Source organism: Stenella coeruleoalba (genome assembly GCF_951394435.1).
Source record: "Stenella coeruleoalba genome assembly, chromosome: 7".
In the NCBI taxonomy this organism is placed as follows: domain Eukaryota; kingdom Metazoa; phylum Chordata; class Mammalia; order Artiodactyla; family Delphinidae; genus Stenella; species Stenella coeruleoalba.
The window spans coordinates 112,671,953-112,692,877 of NC_137153.1; the positions used below are offsets into that span (position 1 = coordinate 112,671,953).

The 20,925-nt window shown below is 39.5% G+C and overlaps 1 protein-coding gene across 6 annotated transcripts in view; it reads right to left on the reverse strand.

Annotated features, from left to right (window-relative positions):
- Nucleotides 1-20,925, reverse strand: part of SCAI (suppressor of cancer cell invasion) — a 144,924-nt gene that overhangs the window by 82,622 nt on the left and 41,377 nt on the right. For 2 of the 6 annotated variants that reach the window (XM_079927845.1, XM_079927846.1), the window contains exon 2: nucleotides 17,099-17,196. The exons of 3 other annotated variants lie outside the window; for them this stretch is intronic. The gene's annotated coding sequence lies outside the window, so the exon portion shown is untranslated. Of the gene's footprint in view, nucleotides 1-14,636; nucleotides 14,737-17,098; nucleotides 17,197-20,925 lie in introns of those variants that run through there. One more of the 6 variants, XM_079927847.1, reaches the window with a different exon arrangement.

Consider the following 20,925-nt stretch of genomic DNA (forward strand, 5'->3'; position numbering starts at 1 on the left):
TGTTGTAAATGTAAAATACACCAAATTTAGAAGATTTAGCATGAAAAAAGATGTAAAAATCTCAGTAATAATTTTTATATTGTTACATGTTGAAATAATGTTTTAGTTATTTAGTAAAATAAAATACATTATTAAAACTAGTTTCATCAGTTTCTTTTTACTTTTTAATCTGATCATATTTCTTTATCCACCAATTTTATTTTATTATTTTTTTTTTATTGAAGTATAGTTGATTTACAATGTTGTGCTAGCTTCTGGTATACAGCAAAGTGATTCAGTTACACATAAATATACATACTCTTTTTCAGATTGTTTTTCATTATGGTTTATTACAAGATATTGAATATAGTTCCCTGTGTTATACAGTAGGACCTTATGGTTTATCTGTTCGTTTGTTTGTTTTAATGTCAGTTCATTGGTTTGTTTATTTATTTATTTTTGGCTGTGTTGGGTCCCCGTTTCTGTGCGAGGGCTTGCTCCAGTTGAGGCAAGCAGGGGCCACTCTTCATCGTGGTGTGTGGGCCTCTCACTATCGTGGCCTCTCTTATTGCGGAGCACAGGCTCCAGACACACAGGCTCAGTAGTTGTGGCTCATGGGCTTAGTTGCTCCGCGGCATGTGGGATCTTCCCAGACCAGGGCTCGAACCCGTGTCCCCTGCATCGGCAGGCAGATTCTCAACCACTGCACCACCAGGGAAGCCTAGTTTATCTGTTTTATATGTAGTAGTTTTTATCAGCTAATCCCAAACTCCTAATTTATCCTCCCAACTTTCCCCTTTGGTAACCATAAATTTGTTGGGTTTTTTTTTCCGCTATGTCTGTGAGTCTGTTTCTGTTTTGTAAATAAGTTCATTTGTATCATTTTTTAGATTCCACACATTAAGTGATATCATATGATATCTTTGTCTGATTTACTTCACTTAGTATGATAATCTCTAGGATCATTCATGTTGCTGCAAATGGCATTATTTCATTCTTTTTTATGGCTGAGTAATATTCCACGGTATATATATACCACATCTTTTATCCATTCATCTGTCGATGGACATTTCGGTTGCTTCCATGCCTTGGCTATTGTAAATAGTGCTGCGATGAACACTGGGGTGCATGCATCTTTTTGAATTTAGAGTCTGCTCCAGCTACATGCCCAGGAGTTGGACTGCTGGATCACATGCCAACTCTATTTTTAGTTTTTTAAGGAACTTCCATACTGTTCACCATAGTGGCTGCACCATTAATGTGATTATATTTCTATCAAACAGATATAAAGCTGTCAATATTCATAGATGATACAAACCTCTCCATAGAAATTTCAAAAGAACCTACAGATAAATTATTAGAATTAACCAGTGAAATTAGCAAAGTTGCTGGATATAAGGTGAATTATAAAAAGGCAACTGGAAAGGGGACCTTCAAGATGGTAGAGGAGTAAGACGTGGAGATCACCTTCCTCCCAGCAAATACATCAAAAATACATCTACATGTGGAACAACTCCTACAGAACACCTACTGAACGTCGGCAGAAGACCTCAGACTTCCCAAAAGGCAAGAAACTCCCCATGTACCTGGGTAGGGCAAAAGAAAAAAGAAAGAACAGAGACAAAATAGGGACAGGACCTGCACCTCTGGGAGGGAGCTGTGAAGGAGGAAAAGTTTCCACACACTAGGAAGCCCCTTCACTAGTGGAGACGGGGGGTGGGGTGGGCGGCAGAGGGATGCTTGGGAGCCACGGAGGAGAGCGCAGCAATAGGGGTGCAGAGGGCAAAGCGGAGAGATTCCTGCACAGAGATCAGTGCCAACCAGCCTGAGAGGCTTGTCTGCTCACCCACTGGGACGGGTTGGGGCTGGGAGCTGAGGATCGGGCTTTGGAGGTCAGACGCCAGGGAGGGGACTGGGGTTGGCTGTGTGAACACTGACTGAAGGGGGCTACTGCACCATAGCTAGCTGGGAGGGAGCCCAGGAAAAAGTCTGGAACTGCCTAAAAGGCAAGAGACCATTGTTTCGGGGTGCGTGAGGAGAGGGGATACCTTGTCTGCCCAAAGAAAGCAGAGCATCGCCTAAATGAGCTTCAGAGATGGGTGCCGGCTGCGCTATCAGCTCAGACCGCAGAGATGGCCATGAAATGTTAACGCTGCTGCTGCAGCCACCAAGAATCCCACTATCCACACCTCCCTGGGAGTCTGTGCAGTCCGTCACTGCCAGAGTCCCGTGACCCAGGGACAAATTCCCCAGGAGAACACACGGCAGGCCTCAAGTTGTTGCAATGTCACGCTGGCCTCTGCCACCGCAGGCTTGCCCCGCGTTCCAATTATAACTACAGTACCCCTCCCTCCCCCTGGCCTGAATGAGCAAGAGCCCCCTAATCAGCTGCTGCTTTAACCACGTCCTATCTGGATGGGAACAGATGCCTGAGGGCGACCTACATGCAGAGGCAGGGCCAAATCCAAAGCTGAACCCCAGGAGCTGTGCGGAGAAAGAAGAGAAAGGGAAATCTCTCCCAGCAGCCTCAGGAGCAGCGGATCAAATCCCCACAATTAACTTGATGTACACTGCATCTGTGGAATACCTGAACAGACAACGAATCATCCCAAAATTGAGGCAGTGGACTTTGGCAGCAACTGTAGACTAGGGGTTTGCTGTCTGTGACTGATTTGTTTCTGATTTTTATGTTTACCTTAGTACAGTTTTTAGCACTTGTTATCATTGGTGGATTTGTTTATTAGTTTGGTTGCTCTCTTCTTCTTTTTTGTATTATTATTTTTGTGTTTTTTATTTTAATAATATTTTTTCTTTCTTTTTTTCCCCCTTTTCTTCTGAGCCATGTGGCTGACAGGGTCTTGGTGCTCCGGCCTGGTGTCTGGCCTGAGCCTCTGAGGTGGGAGAGCTGAGTTCAGGACACTGGACTACCAGAGACCTCCCAGTCCCACGTAATATCAATCGGTGAGAGCTCTCCCAGAGATCTCCGTCTAAACGCTAAGACCCAGCTCCACCCAATGATCAGCAAGCTCCAGTGCTGGACGCCCCATGCCAAGCAACTAGCATGACAGGAACACAACCCCACCCCTGAGCAGAGAGGTTGCCTAAAATCGTACTAAGTTCACAGACACCCCAAAACACACCACTGGACACAGCCCTGCCCACCAGAAAGACAAGATCCAGCCCCACCCACCAGAACACAGGCACCAGTCCCCTCCACCAGGAAGCCTACACAAGCCACTGAACCAACCTCACCCACTGGGAGCAGACACCAAAAGCAACGGGAACTACGAACCTGCAGCCTGCGAGAAGGAGACCCCAAACACAGCTAAACAAAATGAGAAGACAGGGAAATATGCAGCAGATGAAGAGGCAAGGTAAAAACCCACTGGACCAAACGAATGAAGAGGAAACAGGCAGTCTACCTGAAAAAGAATTCAGAGTAATGATAGTAAAGATGATACAAAATCTTGGAAATAGAATGGAGAAAATACAAGAAATGTTTAACAAGACCTAGAAGAACTAAAGAGCAAACAACAATGATGAACAACACAATAAATGAAATTAAAAATTCTCTAGAAGGAATCAATAGCAGAATAACTGAGGCAGAAGAACAGATAAATGACCTGGAAGACAAAATAGTGGAAATAACTACTGCAGAGCAGAATAAAGAAAAAAGAATGAAAAGAATTGAGTACAGTCTCAGAGACCTCTGGGACAACATTAAACGCACCAACATTTGAATTATAGCGGTCCCAGAAGAAGAGAAAAAGAAAGGGTCTGAGAAAATATTTGAAGAGATTATAGTTGAAAACTTCCCTACTATGGGAAAGGAAATAGCCAATCAAGTCCAGGAAGTGCCGAGAGTCCCATACAGCATAAACCAAGGAGAAATACGCCAAGACACATATTAAGCAAACTATCAAAAATTAAATACAAAGAAAAAATATTAAAAGCATAAAGGGAAAAGCAACAAATAACATACAAGGGAATCCCCATAAGGTTAACAGCTGATCTTTCAGCAGAAACTCTGCAAGCCAGAAGGGAGTGGCAGGACATATTTAAAGAGATGAAAGGGAAAAACCTACAACCAACATTACACTACCCAGAAAGGATCTCATTTAGATTTGACGGAGAAATTAAAGCCTTTACAGGCAAGCAAAAGTGAAGAGAATTCAGCACCACCAAACCAGCTTTAAAACAAATGCTAAAGGAACTTCTCTAGGCAGGAAACACAGAGAAGGAAAAGACCTACAAAAACAAACCCAAAACAACTAAGAAAATGGTAATACGAACATACATATCAATAATTACCTTAAATGTAAATGGTTTAAAGCTCCAACCAAAATACACAGACTGGCTGAATAGATACAAAAACAAGCCCCATATATATGCTGTCTACAAGAGACCCACTTCAGACCTAGGGACACATACAGACTGAAAGTGAGGGGATGAAAAAAGATATTCCATGCAAATGGAAATCAAAAGAAAGCTGGAGTAGCAATTCTCGTATCAGACAAAATAGACTTTAAAATAAAGACTATTACAAGAGACAAAGAAGGACACTACATAATGATCAAGGGATCAATCCAAGAAGAAGATATAACAATTGTAAATATTTATGCACCCAACACAGGAGCACCTCAATACATAAGGCAAATACTAACAGCCATAAAAGGGGAAATCAACAGTAACACAATCATAGTAGGGGACTTTAACACCCCACTTTCACCAATGGACAGATCATGCAAAATGAAAATAAATAAGGAAACACAAGCTTTAAATGACATATCAAACAAGATGGACTTAATAGATACTTCTAAGACATTCCATCCAGAAACAACAGAAGACACTTTCTTCTCAAGTGCTCGTGGAACATTCTCCAGTATAGATCACTTCTTGGGCCACAAATCAAGCCTTGGTAAATTTAAGAAAATTGAAATTGTATCAAGTATCTTTTCTGATCACAACGTTATGAGACTAGATATCAACTACAGGAAAAAAACTGTAAAAAAAAGGGCTTCCCTGGTGGTGCAGTGGTTCAGAGTCCGCCTGCTGATGCAGGGGACATGGATTCGTGCCCCGGTCTGGGAATATCCCACATGCCGCGGAGCAGCTGGGCCCGTGAGCCATGACCGCTGAGCCTGCGCATCCCGAGCCTGTGCTCCGCAACGGGAGAGGCCACAACAGTGAGAGGCCCGGGTACCGCAAAAAAAAAAAAAAAACAAAAAACTAAAAAATACAAACACATGGAGGCTAAACAATATGCTACTAAATAACCAAGAGATCACTGAAGAAATCAAAGAGGAAATCAGAAAATACCTAGAAACAAATGACAATGAAAACACGATGTCCCAAAACCTATGGGATGCAGCAATAGCAGTTCTAACAGGGAAGTTAATAGCAATACAATCCTACCTCAAGAAACAAGAAAAATCTCAAATAAATAACCTAACCTTAAACCTAAGCAATTAGAGAAAGAAGAACAAAAAAACCCCAAACTTAGCAGAAGGAAAGAAATCATGAAGATAAGATCAGAAATAAATGAAAAAGAAATGAAAGAAACAATAGCAAAGATCAATAAAACTAAAAGATGGTTCTCTGAGAAGATAAACAAAATTGATAAACCATTAGCCAGACTCATCAAGAAAAAAAGGGAGAAGACTCAAATCAACAGAATTAAAAATGAAAAAGGAGAAGTAACAACTGACACTGCAGAAATACAAAGGATCATGAGAGATTACTACAAGCAACTACATGCCAATAAAATGGACAACCTGGAAAAAATGGACAAATTCTTAGAAAAGCACAACCTTCCAAGACTGAACCAGGAAGAAATAGAAAATATAAACAGACGAATCACAAGCACTGAAATTGAAACTGTGATTAAAAATCTTCCAACAAACCAAAGCCCAGGACCAGATGGATTCACAGGCGAATTCTATCAAACATTTAGAGAAGAGCTAACACCTATCCTTCTCAAACTCTTCCAAAATATAGCAGAGGCAGGAACAATCCCAAACTCATTCAACGAGGCCCCCATCACCCTGATACCAAGACCAGACAAAGATGTCACAGAAAAGAAAACTACAGGCCAATATCACTGATGAACACAGATGCAAAAATCCTCAACAAAATACTAGCAAACAGAATCCAACAGCATATTAAAAGGATCATACACCATGATCAAGTGGGGTTTATCCCAGGAATGCAAGGATTCTTCAATATATGCAAATCAATCAATGTGATACACCATATTAACAAACTGAAGGAAAAAAACCATATGATAATCTCAATAGAAGCAGAAAAAGCTTTTGACAAAATTCAACACCCATTTATGATAAAAACTCTCCAGAAAGTGGGCATAGAGGGAACCTACCTCAACATAATAATGGCCATATATGACAAACTGAAAGCCAACATCATTCTCATTGGTGAAAAACTGAAAACATTTCCTCTAAGATCAGGAACAAGACAAGGTTGCCCACACTCACCACTGTTATTCAACAAAGTTTTGGAAGTTTTAGCCACAGCAATCTAAGAAGAAAAAGGTATAAAAGGAATCCAAATCGGAAAAGAAGAATTAAAACTGTCACTGTTTGCAGATGACATGATACTATACATAGAGAATCCTAAAGATGCTACCAGAAAACTACTAGGGCTAATCAGTGAATGTGGTAAAGTAGCAGGATACAAAATTAATGCACAGAGATCTCTTGCATTTCTATACACTAATGATGAAAAATCTGAAAGTGAAATTAAGGAAACACTCCCATTTACCATTGAAACAAAAAGAATAAAACACCTAGGAATAAACCTACCTAAAGAGACAAAAGACCTGTATGCAGAAAACTACAAGACACTGATGAAAGAAATTAAAGATGATACCAACAGATGGAGAGATATACCATGTTCCTGGATTTGAAGAATCAACATTGTGAAAATGACTATACTACCCAAAGCAATCTACAGATTCAATGCAATCCCTATCAAACTACCAATGGCATTTTTCACAAAAATGAACAAAAAATTTTTGTTTTGCTCATTAGAACAAACAAAAAAATCACACAATTTGTATGGAAACACAAAAGAACCCGAATAGCCAAAGCAATCTAGAGAAAGAAAAACAGAGCTGGAGGAATCAGGCTCCCTGACTTCAGACTACACTACAAAGCTATAGTAATCAAATGGTACTGGCACAAAAACAGAAATATAGATTAATGGAACAGGACAGAAAGCCCAGAGATAAACCCACACACAAATGGTCACCTTATCTTTGATAAGGGAGGCAAGCATATACAATGGAGAAAAGACAGCCTCTTCAATAAGTGGTTCTGGGAAAACTGGACAGCAAACTGGACAGCTACATGTAAAAGAATGAAATTAGAACACTCCCTAACACCGTATACAAAAATAAACTCAAAATGGATTAAAGACCTAAATGTAAGTTCAGACACTATAAAACTCTTAGAGGAAAACATAGGCAGAACACTCTTTGACATAAATCACAGCAAGATCCTTTTTGACCCACCTCCTAGAGAAATGGAAATAAAAACAAAAATAAACAAATGGGACCTAATGAAACTTCAAAGCTTTTGCACATCAAAGGAAACCATAAACAAGGTGAAAAGACAACTCTCAGAATGGGAGAAAATATTTGCATATGAAGCAGCTGACAAAGGATTAATCTCCAAAATATACAAGCAGCTCATGCAGCTCAATATCAAAAAAACAAACAATCCAATCCAAAAATGGGCAGAAGATGTAAATAGACATTTCTCCAAAGAAGATATACAGATTGCCAGCAAACACATGAAAGGATGCTCAACCTCACTAATATTGGAGAAATGCAAATCAAAACTGCAATGAAGTATCACCTCACACTGGTCAGAATGGCCCTCATCAAAAAATCTACAAACAATAAATGCTGGAGAAGGTATGGAGAAAAGGGAACCCTCTTGCACTGTTGGTGGGAATGTAAATTGATACAGCCACTACAGAGAACAGTATGGAGGTTCCTTAAAAAACTAAAAATAGAACTACCATATGACCCAACAATCCCAATACTGGGCATATACCCTGAGAAAACCATAATTCAGAAAGAGTCGTGTACCACAACGTTCATTGTGGCACTATTTACAATAGCCAGAACATGGAAGCAATCTAACTGTCCACCAACAGATGAATGGATAAAGAAAATGTGGCACATATATACAATGGAATATTACTCAGCCATAAAAAGAAACGAAATCGAGTTATTTGTAGTGAGGTGGATGGACCTAGAGTCTGTCATACAGAGTGAAGTAAGTCAGAAAGAGAAAAACAAATACTGTATGCTAACACATATATATGGAATCTAAAAGAAAAAAAAAAGGTTCTGACGAACTTAGGGGCAGGACAGGAATAAAGACGCAGACATAGAGAATGCACTTGAGGACAAGGGGAGGGGGAATGGTAAGCTGGGACAAAGTGAGAGAGTAGCACTGACATATATACACTACCAAAGGTAAAATAGCTAGCTAGTGGGAAGCAGCCACATAGCACAGGGAGATCAGCTCGGTGCTTTGTGACCACCTAGAGGAGTGGGATAGGGAGTGTGGGAGGGAGACGCAAGAGGGAGGGGATATGGGGATATATGTATACATATAGCTGATTCACCGTGTTATACAGCAGAAACTAACACAACATTGTAAAGCAATTATACTCCAATAAAGATATTTCTAAAAATTTAAAAAAATAAAAAGGCAACTGTATTTCTATATCCTAAGATAAATAATTAGAAAGTGAAACTTTAAAGAAAATTAAAGCATTGACATTAGCACCAAATAACACCAAATAACTAGGAATAAATATAATGCAGATGTGTAAGACCTCATCACAGAAGACTGTAAAACTCTGAGAGTTAAATTAAAGAAAAATTAATAGAAAATTAAGAATATGCCATTTTTTTTACTGGAAGCTTGAAAATTATAAACACATCAATTCTCCCTAAATTGGTCTATAGATTTAATGCAGTACTAATCAAAATCTTAATAAACTTATTCAGATTTGTGGTAATGGACAAGTTGATTCTATAATTTATATGGAAATGCCAAGAGCCAACAGCAGCTAAATTAATCTTGAAGAACAACAAGATGGGAAGACTTACTCCACTGGATATCAAAAATTTTATAAAGTTCCAGGATTGAAGACTGTGGTACTGGTACAGGAAGAGAAAAGCAGACCAATATGACAGAACAGAGTTGAGAAATGACCCACAAGTAAACAGATACTCGATTTATAACAAAGGTAGCAGTGTAAAACAATGAGAAAAAATAGTTTATCAAAAAAATAAAAAACAGAAGTAAAGAAAGGAAGAGAAAAAGAGCTAGTGTGCGGTCAACTAGATATCTAAATTAAAAGAAAAAACATGAATCTTGAGACCTACTTATGTCATACATATGTCATACACAAAAATAAATTCTAGGTATATTGTGGATATAAATGTAAAAGGTAAAATAAAGTAGTACTTATATGATAATATAAGAAGCTATCTTTATGACCATGGGGTAAAAACTGATCTCTTAAACAGATCATTAAAAGTACTCATCATGAAGGAAAAATTGGACAATTTAAAAAACGAAGTATGTATTGTGTTGCTCAAAAGACACCATTAAGAAAGTGAAAAGACAAGCCACAGAGTAAAAGAAGATGTTTGCAATATATATATTTGACAAAGGACTTGTAACCAAAATAATAAATGAAGAACCCCTATAAATCAGTAAGAAAAAACAATCAATCCAATAAAAAAGGAGACAGTAGGCAAAAGGCTTGAATAGACACTTCACAAAGGGGATGGCCAAATGAAAGGGTGCTGACTTTCATTAGTTGTCAGAGAAATGCAAATTAAAGCCAAACGACACATCTACCAGAATGTCTCGAATAGTTTTTAAAAACCTGATAATCCCACATGTTGGAAGAATGTGCAGGACCATGAGCTACTAGAAAACTATCTAGCAGTATCTACTAATGTGTACTCAGCAACTAGGAAAATATACCAAGAGATATGCACCGTGTGTGCACCAAAAGACATTTACAAGTATGTTCACAGAAGTAAAATTTGTAACTGCCAAAATCTGGAAGCAATCAAGTATCTATCAATAATGAATTAGATAAATAACTGGAATACTATATAGTATAATGAAAATGAACGCACTACAGCCACCTGCAACAACATGGATGGACCCAGCATAATGCTGAGTGAAAGGAAGCAGACCCAAAAGAACACATATCATATGACTCCAATACACAAGGCACAAAACAGATAAAATTAGACCTTGGTATTTGACAGACTGATCAAGATAGTGGTTAGTTTTAGGGAGGAGGCATGAAATAAGAGGAATGCTAAAAATATTTTATTTTTTGACCTGGAGTTAACATTGTGAAAATTCATTAAGCCATACATTTATTATGTATAAAGAAAGAAGGAAGAGGAAGGACAAACACCAGACTCAGGTGGTTTTTAAAAGTAAGTTTTACAGGGGCTTCCCTGGTGGCTCAGTGGTTAAGAATCTGCCTGCCAATGCAGGGGACATGGGTTCAAGCCCTGGTCCAGGCAGATCCCACATGCCACGGGGCATCTAAGCCCATGCACCACAGCTACTGAGCCTGCGCTCTAGAACCTGCAAGCCACAACTACTGAAGCCAGCGTGCCACAACTACTGAGCCCACATGCTGCAACTACTGAAGCCCACACACCTAGAGCTCGTGCTCCACAACAAGAGAAGCCACCACAATGAGAAGCCCACGTACTGCAACGAAGAGTAGCCCCCACTCGCTGCAACTAGAGAAAGCCCGTGCGCAGCAGTGAAGACCCAACACAGCTAAAAATAAAATAAAATTTAAAATGTAAGTTTTACCAAACGCTTGAAAAACGTAACACTGAGTATACTTCCCTTCCAAGATTCATTCTAATAAAGCTAATATAATTTTGACACCAAGGGCAAAAGAAGAGCAATACAAAAAAGCAGAACAACAAGACAAAGTCCATATTATATAAACAGTTGTTACTGCCTCAAATGTTTGTAATATTAATTTTGACACCAAGGGCAAAAGAAGGGCAATACAAAAAAGCAGAATAACAAGACAAAGTTCATATTATATAAACAGTTGTTACTGCCTCAAATGTTTGTAATGTTAATAGATTATGGATAATTGAAATTTTAATATAAAGCAGCAAACAAAATTTCACTGGTTTACTACAAAATAAATGGTAAATTAAGACTTATGAATGAAATATATAGGTGTCTATGTCAATTATTTGGGGAAAATACATAATATGTGGTAATCTATAAACATTAGTTCTGTAGACATTTATGGGAAGCATATGTGCAAACATACCACATGGGTAACAATAAAAGATGATACAGGGCTTCCCTGGTGGCGCAGTGGTTGAGAGTCCGCCTGCCAATGCAGGGGATACGGGTTCGTGCCCCGGTCTGGGAAGATCCCACATGCCGCGGAGCAGCTAGGCCCATGAGCCATGGCCGCTGAGCCTGCGCGGCCAGAGCCTGTGCGTCCGGAGCCTGTGCTCCGCAACGGGAGAGGCCACAACAGTGAGAGGCCCGTGTACAGCAAAAAAAAAAAAAAAAGATGATACGAAGAAAAGGACATATGTTGTTGTGGGTTAAATTGTGTTGTGGGTTAAATTGTGTCCCCCCGCAAAAAAAAAAAAAAGATGTTGAACTCCTTACCCCTTGTACTGTCAATGTAAACTTATTTGGCAATAGGGTGTTTGCAGATATAATTAAGATTTAAGTTAACAAGAGGTCATATTGGAATAGAGTAAGCCCTTAATCCAATATGACTAGTATCCTTATAAGCTGAGGAAAAAAGACATAGAGACAGACACCCACAGAGAGGAGAATGCCATGTGAAGACACAGACACAGAGGGAAGAGCTAAATGAAGAAAGAGACAGAGATTGGAATTATGTAGCTACAAGCCAAGGAACCGCCAGAAGCTAGACAAGAGGCATGGAACAGATTCTCCCTCTGAGCTTCAAAAAAGGAACCAATTCTGCCAGTACCCTGACTTTGGACTTACGGCCTCCTGCAGTATGAGAGCACAAATTTCTCTTGTTGTAAACAACCCAGTTTGTGGTAATTTATTACAGCAGCCCTAGGACACCAATCCATATGTGATACAGTCCTAACACAGATTACAAAATAGGCACAGAAGCATAAGAGCACTGAATGCACACAACTGCTCAAAGACTTGTTCTGCTAAGTACAGAGCATCTGGCAAATTATTGACCTGCCTTGTTGACAATTTCTTTTTAAAGGAAGTCTTGACAAAAGCAACAAGAGAAACTGCTACTCTGGACTGAATTCTAAGTAAATGGTGAGCAATACAAAAGCATGAAAGAAATCTATGCAGAGTCACAACAGCAGCAGAAAGGACCTCAGAATAAGACAGAAGAAGCATTCCTGTTCCAAACACTTTCTAGTTTTGTGACTGTAAACAAACAAAAAACTTTAGCTAACACTGAGTTGCACATTTTTAATCCACAAAAACAAGCAATTTACACTTGTTCTGCTACCTTAGATAACTGCTGTGAAGACAGGTGTGAAAGAAGACTGAAAACACTATATAATGTATAATACCACCATCATTATTATTCTGCAGTTTAGTGATGTTTCAAAAAGATAGGGAACGACCCTGTGATTAGACCGAAAAGGGAAACAGGTCGAGAAAAGAATGGAAGTACATAGGAAATGAAACCAAAGTATAATAAAAAGATTTATTCTGACAAAGTAGAGAAGATATTTATAGAAATCACATGGTAGGAAAGAGACATTTTCTTATGCATTCAGATTTTTTAAGACAGGTAAAAGAGATGGAATGGCTATATAATTAAGCATCAACATTAGAGAGTCTCACACATATGTTTTCTCAGCTATAAAAATGGAATATTAATAATAGCTTCCTCATAAAGCTGTTGGACAATAAAATGAACTAATGGATATAAAATTGCCCTGTAAATTATAGTGTACTTTAAAATTATTAGTTGTAAAATTGTTATAAATGCACTCAAAACAGAGCATAAATTGAAAAGTAGCAAGTACAAAACAATGTTGAATGTGTGTGTGCGTATGTGGGGGTTGATTATGACGGTTTTGCTATATTCAATGAAAAAGGAACAAGAAGCTACTGCTTCAGATGGCATTCCTATAATAGGAACCAAATAGAGTGCAAAGCATCTTCACGTATCAAAGAGAGCAGAAAAATATCCTAAATTATATACAAATTATTTTCTGAAAACAATTTTTCTGACTTACTCCAACATGCAATTGCAGTTAAGTTTCAAGCTATAACAACAATTCTTTGAGAAATGCATAAGTACCAAACTGCTCATGGTTCAATACAGAAAGAGACTGAATGAACTGAGGGCAAAGAGAGGTTAAGAAAAAAAAGCCAAAAGAGCGAAGGCATGGAGCAGAGGTGATACACAGACATATAGCCAGAAGGCCATTTGTAAGATATTGTCCATGAGACTATACATATATCATTTTGCCTACCGAATGTGGAGAAACAGAAGTGTTTACCTAATATATCCGCATATGCAAATTCCAGTACTTATTCAACTGAGACATAGCACACAGCCTAAAAGAAAGGAAAGGAAGCCTGTCACTCAGTCAGCCATCTAAACAGAACAACTATCAGGACTTCCCTGGTGGTGCAGTGGTTAGAAGTCCACCTGCCAATGCAGGACACGGGTTCAATCCCTGGTCTGGAAGGATCCCACATGCCGTGGAGCAACTAAGCCCATGTACCATGACTGCTGAGCCTGCACTCTAGAGACGACAAGCCACGACTGCTGAGACCTCGTGCCACAGCTACTGAGGCCCGCGTGCCTGGAGCTCATGCTCCGCAACGGGAGAAGCCACTGCAATGAGAAGCCTGCGCACCGCAATGAACAGCAGCCCCCGCTCGCCGCAACTAGCCCGCGCACAGCAATGAAGACCCAACGCAGACAAAAATAAATAAATTAAATAAATAAATTTTAAAAAATAAAATGAAAAGAACAACTATCAACAAGATACATGCAAAGGCTATTTATGAAGCTAATGGGGCAGGAAACACAAAACTATGTAAAATGAAAGAAAGTAACAAATATTTATACCCTGGAGAATGATGTGAGGAAACATGACTTGAAGCAGCCTGGGGCTAATAAATCATAAAAACTGTTTTGGGTGGAAAACCTACAGAGGCAGCAGTCAAATACTATGTAGATCAATTTAAAGGGCCATTTACGCACAACACAAAAACTCGAGAGGGAACAAGACGTTCAGGCAAGAGTCTCAATCAGCTACCACGACACTACTCCTATTCACTAGGTAAAGAAGCGCAGGCCACACAGACTTTTCCTTCTTTTTTTTTTTTATAATTAATTTTTATTGGAGTATAGTTGCTTTACAATGCAGACTTTTCCTTCTTAATCACATACAAAGACAGCAGAAGCAGCAGCCAAAGGTCACGTAGACGATACGCTAAACAGGTACTATGGGGACTTCCCTGGTGGTCGAGTGGGTAAGACTGTGCTCCCAATGCAGGGGGCCCAGGTTTAATCCCTGGTCAGGAAACTAGATCCCGCATGCCGCAATTAAGAAACCCGCATACCGCAACTAAGAGTCCACAGGCCGCAACAAAGAAGGCTGCATGCCACAACTAAGAGTCTGCATGCTGCAATGAAGAAGTCTGCATGCCACAACTAAAGATCCCTCATGCTGCAACGAAGATCCCGCATGCCGCAACGAAGACCTGGTGTAGCCTAAATAAATAAATAAATAATAAATTAGCAAAAAAGAAAAACAGGTACCATGCAAATCATTTGAGGCCACCCAAAACCAACTCTCAGCATACTCTGAGAGAAGGCTGTTAGTCATCCAAATGTTAGTTAGGTCATACCTGATTTGTATTAAGAAGAATTAAAGGGGCTTCCCTGGTGGCACAGTGGCTAAGAATCTGTCTGCCAATGTGGGGGACACAGGTTCAAGCCCTGTTCTGGGAAGATCCCACATGCTGTGTGTGAAGCAACTAAGCCTGTGCACCACAACTGCTGAGCCTGCGCTGTAGAGTCTGCACACCACAACTACTGAAGCCCAAGTGCCACAACTACTGAAGCCCATGTGCCGCAACTACTGAGCCTGTGTGCTGCAACTACTGAAGCCCGTGTGCCTAGAGCCCATGCTCTGAAACAAGAGAAGCCACCACAATGAGAAGCCCACGTACCACAACGAAGAGTAGCCCCTGCTCACCACAGCTAAAGAAAGCCCGTGTGCAGCAATCAAGACCCAATGCAGCCAAAAATTAATTAATTAAAAAAAAGAACTAGTGACTTCGCTGGTGGCGCAGTGGTTAAGAGTCCTCCTGCCAATGCAGGGGACACAGGTTCGAGCTCTAGTCTGGGAAGATGCCACATGCTGTGGAGCAACTAAGCCCATGCGCCACAACTACTGAGCCCGTGTGCCACAACTACTGAAGCCCATGCTCCTAGAGCCTGTGTTCCACAACAAAAGAAGCCACTGCAATGAGAAGCCCACGCAATGCAACAAAGTGTAGCCCCCCACTCACTGCAACTAGAGAAAGCCTGTGTACAACAACGAAGACCCAATGCAGCCAATAAATAAATAATTTTTTTAAAAAACTAAAAAAAAAAAGATAGTTGTGATTTATACTGTAACAATTTTGCTTTCCTAAACTGCATTTTTTATCTGCAATAAGCTGGAAGCAGAAGTAAGAAAATAATAAACTTTTCAACAATAGCAATAGCAATAGCAATAACTGATAGGAGACATCAGTTATTTTCAGTTATTGCTATTTTCAACAATAGCAATTTCAGTTATAGCTATTTTCAGTTATTGCTATTTTCAACAATAGCAATAGCAATAGCAATAACTGATAGGAGACATCTATATCTATATATGATATATATGTTACAACTTTATTGAGATATGATTCATATACCAGGCAATTTACCTATTTAAGAGTACAAGTCAGTGGTTTTTAATATATTCCTAAGTTTTGCAACCATCACCACATCCAACTTTAGAAATTTTCATCACCCCCCAAAGAAACCCCAGATTCATTAGCAGCCATATCCCCATTTTGCCCCCAAATCTTCTCCCTCCAACCCTGGGCAACTACTAGTCTACTTTTGGTCTCTATGCATTTAACTTCTGGATATTTCATGTAAATGGAATCATACAATATGTGACCTTTTCTGACTGGCTTCTTCACTTAGCATAATATTTTCAAGGGTCATCCACATTGTAGCATATATCAGTACTTCATTCTTTTTATGGCTGAATAATATTCCATTATATAGGTATACCATATTTTGTTAATCCAATCATCAGCTGATGGACATTTGTACTGATTTCACTTTTTACCTATTATGAATAATGCCACCATGAAAATTTGTATACAAGTTTTTGTGTGGCCATGTTTTCATTTCCTTTGGGTATACACCAACCAGTAAAATTGCTGGGTCATACAGTAACTCTGTGCTTAACCTTCTGAGGAACTACCAGACTACTCTCCAAAATGGGTGCACCATTTTATAATTGCAGCATGCATGAGGGATCCTACTTCTCCATATCCTTGCCAACACTGTCTTTTTCATTCTAGCCATTCCACTGGGTGTGAAGTAGTATCTCACCGTGGTTTTGATTTGCATTTCCCTGATGGCTAGTAATGTTGAGTATCCTTCCATGTGCTTATTGGTCCTTTATATATCTTCTTTGAAGAAATGACTACTCAGATCCTTTGCCTATTTTAGGGGTTATTTGTTTTTGCTATTATTGAGTTGTAAGAGTTCATTTATTTATTCTAGATATAAGTACCTTACCAGAGACTTCCCTGGTGGTCAAGTGATTAAGACTCCATGCTCCCAATGCAGGGGGCTGGGGCTCGATCCCTGGTCAGGGAACCAGATCCCACATGCCACAACTAAGAGCCTGCATGCCACAACGAAGACCACACATGCAGCACCAAACATCCCACATGTTGCAACTTAAGACCTGGTACAGTCAAATAAATAAACAAATATTTTTAAATAAATAAATAAATAAGTACCTTACCAGCTACATGATTTGCAAATATATTCTCCCTTTTTCTGGTTTGTCTCATCACTTTCTTAGGTTGATTATATTTCTATTTTTTCTTTTGTCGCTTTAACCTTTATTTTTATCAAAATAATAGATACAGAATTAGCAATTCAACAGTACCCAAAAACACTTAAATAAAAAGCAGCAGCCCACTGGCTCACCCTTCCTCCACCAGCTCCATACCACCAGCAACAACAACTTTCAACTCTTCTGGCTGATTCACCTGGTAGTTTCCCTACATAAGCCTACATAAGAAGCATTTCTTGCAATTGCTTGATTCATCCATTTTTGACATTACAGATTTTCTAAAATAACAAATAAGGAATTAGTTCTCTTATACTTCTAGAACCCCTCCCAATATTGTTATATCATTATTTGGGGTTAAATCAGTGAATCTTTAAATTATATACCTTCCAGTTAAATCAATAATTAATGTTTAAATAATGAACGCTTTTATAACTTCATTATATGGCATCAAATAGGGTATTAAGAGAGAGGGAAGATCAGCATATAATTGAGAAAGATCCTCAGACATCTTTAACTGATAGGAGGCTGCACTTCTTTTAAATCCTATTTGTCATTTCTTTCTTTTTTTTTTTTTTGCGGTACGCGGGCCTCTCACTGTTATGGCCTCTCCCGTTGCGGAGCACAGGCTCCGGACGCGCAGGCTCAGCAGCCATGACTCACGGGCCCAGCCGCTCCGCGGCATGTGGGATCTTCCCGGACCAGGGGCACGAACTCGTGTCCCCTGCATCGGCAGGCGGACTCTCAACCACTGCGCCACCAGGGAAGCCCCAACACACAGTTTTCACGCAAGATTCAATCACAAAAGCAGGAATCAGATTCCTTCCCTTTGTGAAGGGAATAAGTGCACACCACTTATTAACAAAGCACACGAATTACTCCTTGAATTATAATGATAAACAAAATGACATGCAAATTATAAAAGGTTCCTTGATTGCCTACATACTACCAGAAAACAGCTTAAAATATGGGATTACTTGTCTAGAGGAAAGTTACCAAGTAAATAAATCACCCCTCAACAACCCGGACTTGTGGTCACTTGCAGCTGAAGGAAGAGAAGGGCAGGAGGCAGGAGAAATCCAACTACCAGCAGCCAGAAACTATGCCAGGCACTTTATATACCTATTTCATCTTCACACCTCTCTAAGGCAGGCACTGTTACCAGCATTTAGAGATGAAAAAAGAGGCTCAAATAAGTTATTTATCCAAAGTTACACAATTGGAAAAGTACTCCGAAGTCATGCTCAAAGGACCCTCACAGTCAGCACCCTTGTATGAGAATGCAAAGATTACAAAACCGCGTTGCCTGATCTCATTATCCCAGTGCTTCAAATCCTGTGGGCCCTGTCTCCCTTTCCCTTAAAACATAGCTTAGAGCATTTTTAAGGCTTTTCCCCCCAGTAACTAGAAATCAAATCACTCTTTGAAAAACCCAAAAGAATCACTACAACAAATATTTTTAAAGGGACTTTGCTTATCAGATCATCCCGTTAAGGAATGAGTCCAACTACTAGATATTTGACTTTGGGCACGTTATTGAACTTTTCTAAGCTTTGAGATTTCTTCAACTCCAAAATGGGGATTATAATATTTACCCTTCATATAGCTATTATGATGATTCAATTAGACAATATTCGTAACACTATAGTCCAGAAAGTGCTATAGTCAGTAATATTAAAACTGGTATACGAGTCTATCAATCACAGTACAAACAGTCCAGTGGTCATTCACTTGACAAACACTGACTGAGAGCCCCCTATATGCAAGGTATTTTTTAGGTGCTGGAGTACAACAGTGAACAAAACAGGCAGAATCCCTGCTTTCACAGAATGTACTTTGTAGTGGAAAGGAAAAAAAAAGATAAAATAAATATAATGTTCCAAGTACTAAGAAGTACTATGAAGAAAACACAGCAGAGAGTGTGATTGGGGGTAATATTTTAGTCAGAGTAGGTGAGGCGACCTCTGAGAAGGTAACACTGGAGGGGTGATCTCAATGAAGTGACAGAGTGAGCCAAGTAAGGATCAGGGAGGCTCAGGTTCCAGGTGGAGGGAACAAGTACAAGGTGCTGAGGCAGGTATGTACTTGGTAGACTGACGAACAGCAAGAGGTTCTGTCTATAAGTACAACACTGAAAAAAAACCCCAGAAAAACCCAGCTCCTCATAAACAAATATAAACAGGATTCATGGCTGCTGCTTTTTGAGCACTACATAAAAGAGGCAGACGCATAGCACAGGGAGATCAGCTCGGTGCTTTGTGACCACCTAGAGGGGTGGGAGGGAGGGAGATGCAAGAGGGAAGAGATATGGGGATATATGTGTATGTATAACTGATTCACTTTGTTATAAAGCAGAAACTAACACACCATTGTAAAGCAATTATACTCCAATAAAGATGTTAAATAAATAAATAAAAATAAAAGAGGCAGAGCAAGAGACTAAAATCCAGACACTCATTTCCCAAGCCCAGCAACCTGGTGGGGGCTGAACCCGCCCGTAGCAGGTATGCATTTTTCTGAATGACCCATCTAGCCAGAGAGACTGCCTTGGTCTAATTTGCACATAGGTTCCAGGTAAGCCCCTGCAGCTCCTATAGGGCTTCCTTTTCAGTAGAATTTATTGGATCTACAATCATCAAAGTGGTGTTAATATGCCTGTCAACTGAGAAATGGAAATAAGCTAATTATGTTGAACTAGATTCTATAATGACATTCATTAACAAAGAGTTATAATGTGAGATAATAACAATTTTCATTGTTCTTCTTGATTTTGATAAAATGTTTTAATCTAGTAAGTTAAAATATGGCTGTGTGATATACAGCGAATCTGGACTCTGAAAACCAAAGTACAAGTCTCAATTGGGCCATTTTCCCCAAAGTCATTCAGCTGACAGTTTAACCTAACTTCGGTTTCCTCACTTGTAAAGTGAGGAAATTCTATTCAAATGTAATCATTTTCTTATTAAGACATCAAGTAAAAAAGCAAATGCAATTATAAATATTATAATAAAAGGAGACAATGGTTTTATCAAGGAAAAAGACCTTGTGTATATCAATTGACGTTAAACTAAAAATCAAATAAATAACACCAGGCTTCCACATTTAAAAAAATAAAATTCTTTGCTCCTGAGGAGTTCCATCTGTTCCTGCTGCTTATAACCCACCTAGAGGGTCAAACTGTGCCATGATGATGATGATGTCATAAAAACAGAGCAACACCGCTGACTGAGGACCTCTCACAAGAGGACCAAGCGTCAAATTGATCAGAGTCCTCTCATCTGGGCTGATCAAATCTTAATATTCTGCAGCCCTCTACTCTTGGCAAACTTCAGGTCTGTCCTTAGCACAAGGAGGCAGCTATTTTTTAGCCAATTAGAAGTCATTAAACTGACTTAAGTGTCTCCACATTCTCAAAATGTTCCTGGATCAACCCTGTCAGAAACTGTTTTTCTCTCAACTCTAAATTACTTTCATTTAGCTCAGCTGCCATATATCAGTCATTCATGTACATTCACCATCCTCTTACTAGATTGTAAGTTACTTGAAAGTGGTAGCTGTCTGAAATCTCCTTCCTCAAAGTACCTTGTACAAGGGCTCTGAATACTGTTCCCAGACAACTCCAGAAGATGAACTGATCAAAGGTAGTGAAAAAGTCTGTGTGTACCCGCCACATGACAGGCCCTGTTCTGGGTGCTGGAGAATTTTTTTTTTTAATATTTATTTATTTGCTGCACCAGGTCTTAGTTGTGGCATGCAGGCTCTAGTTCCCTGACCAG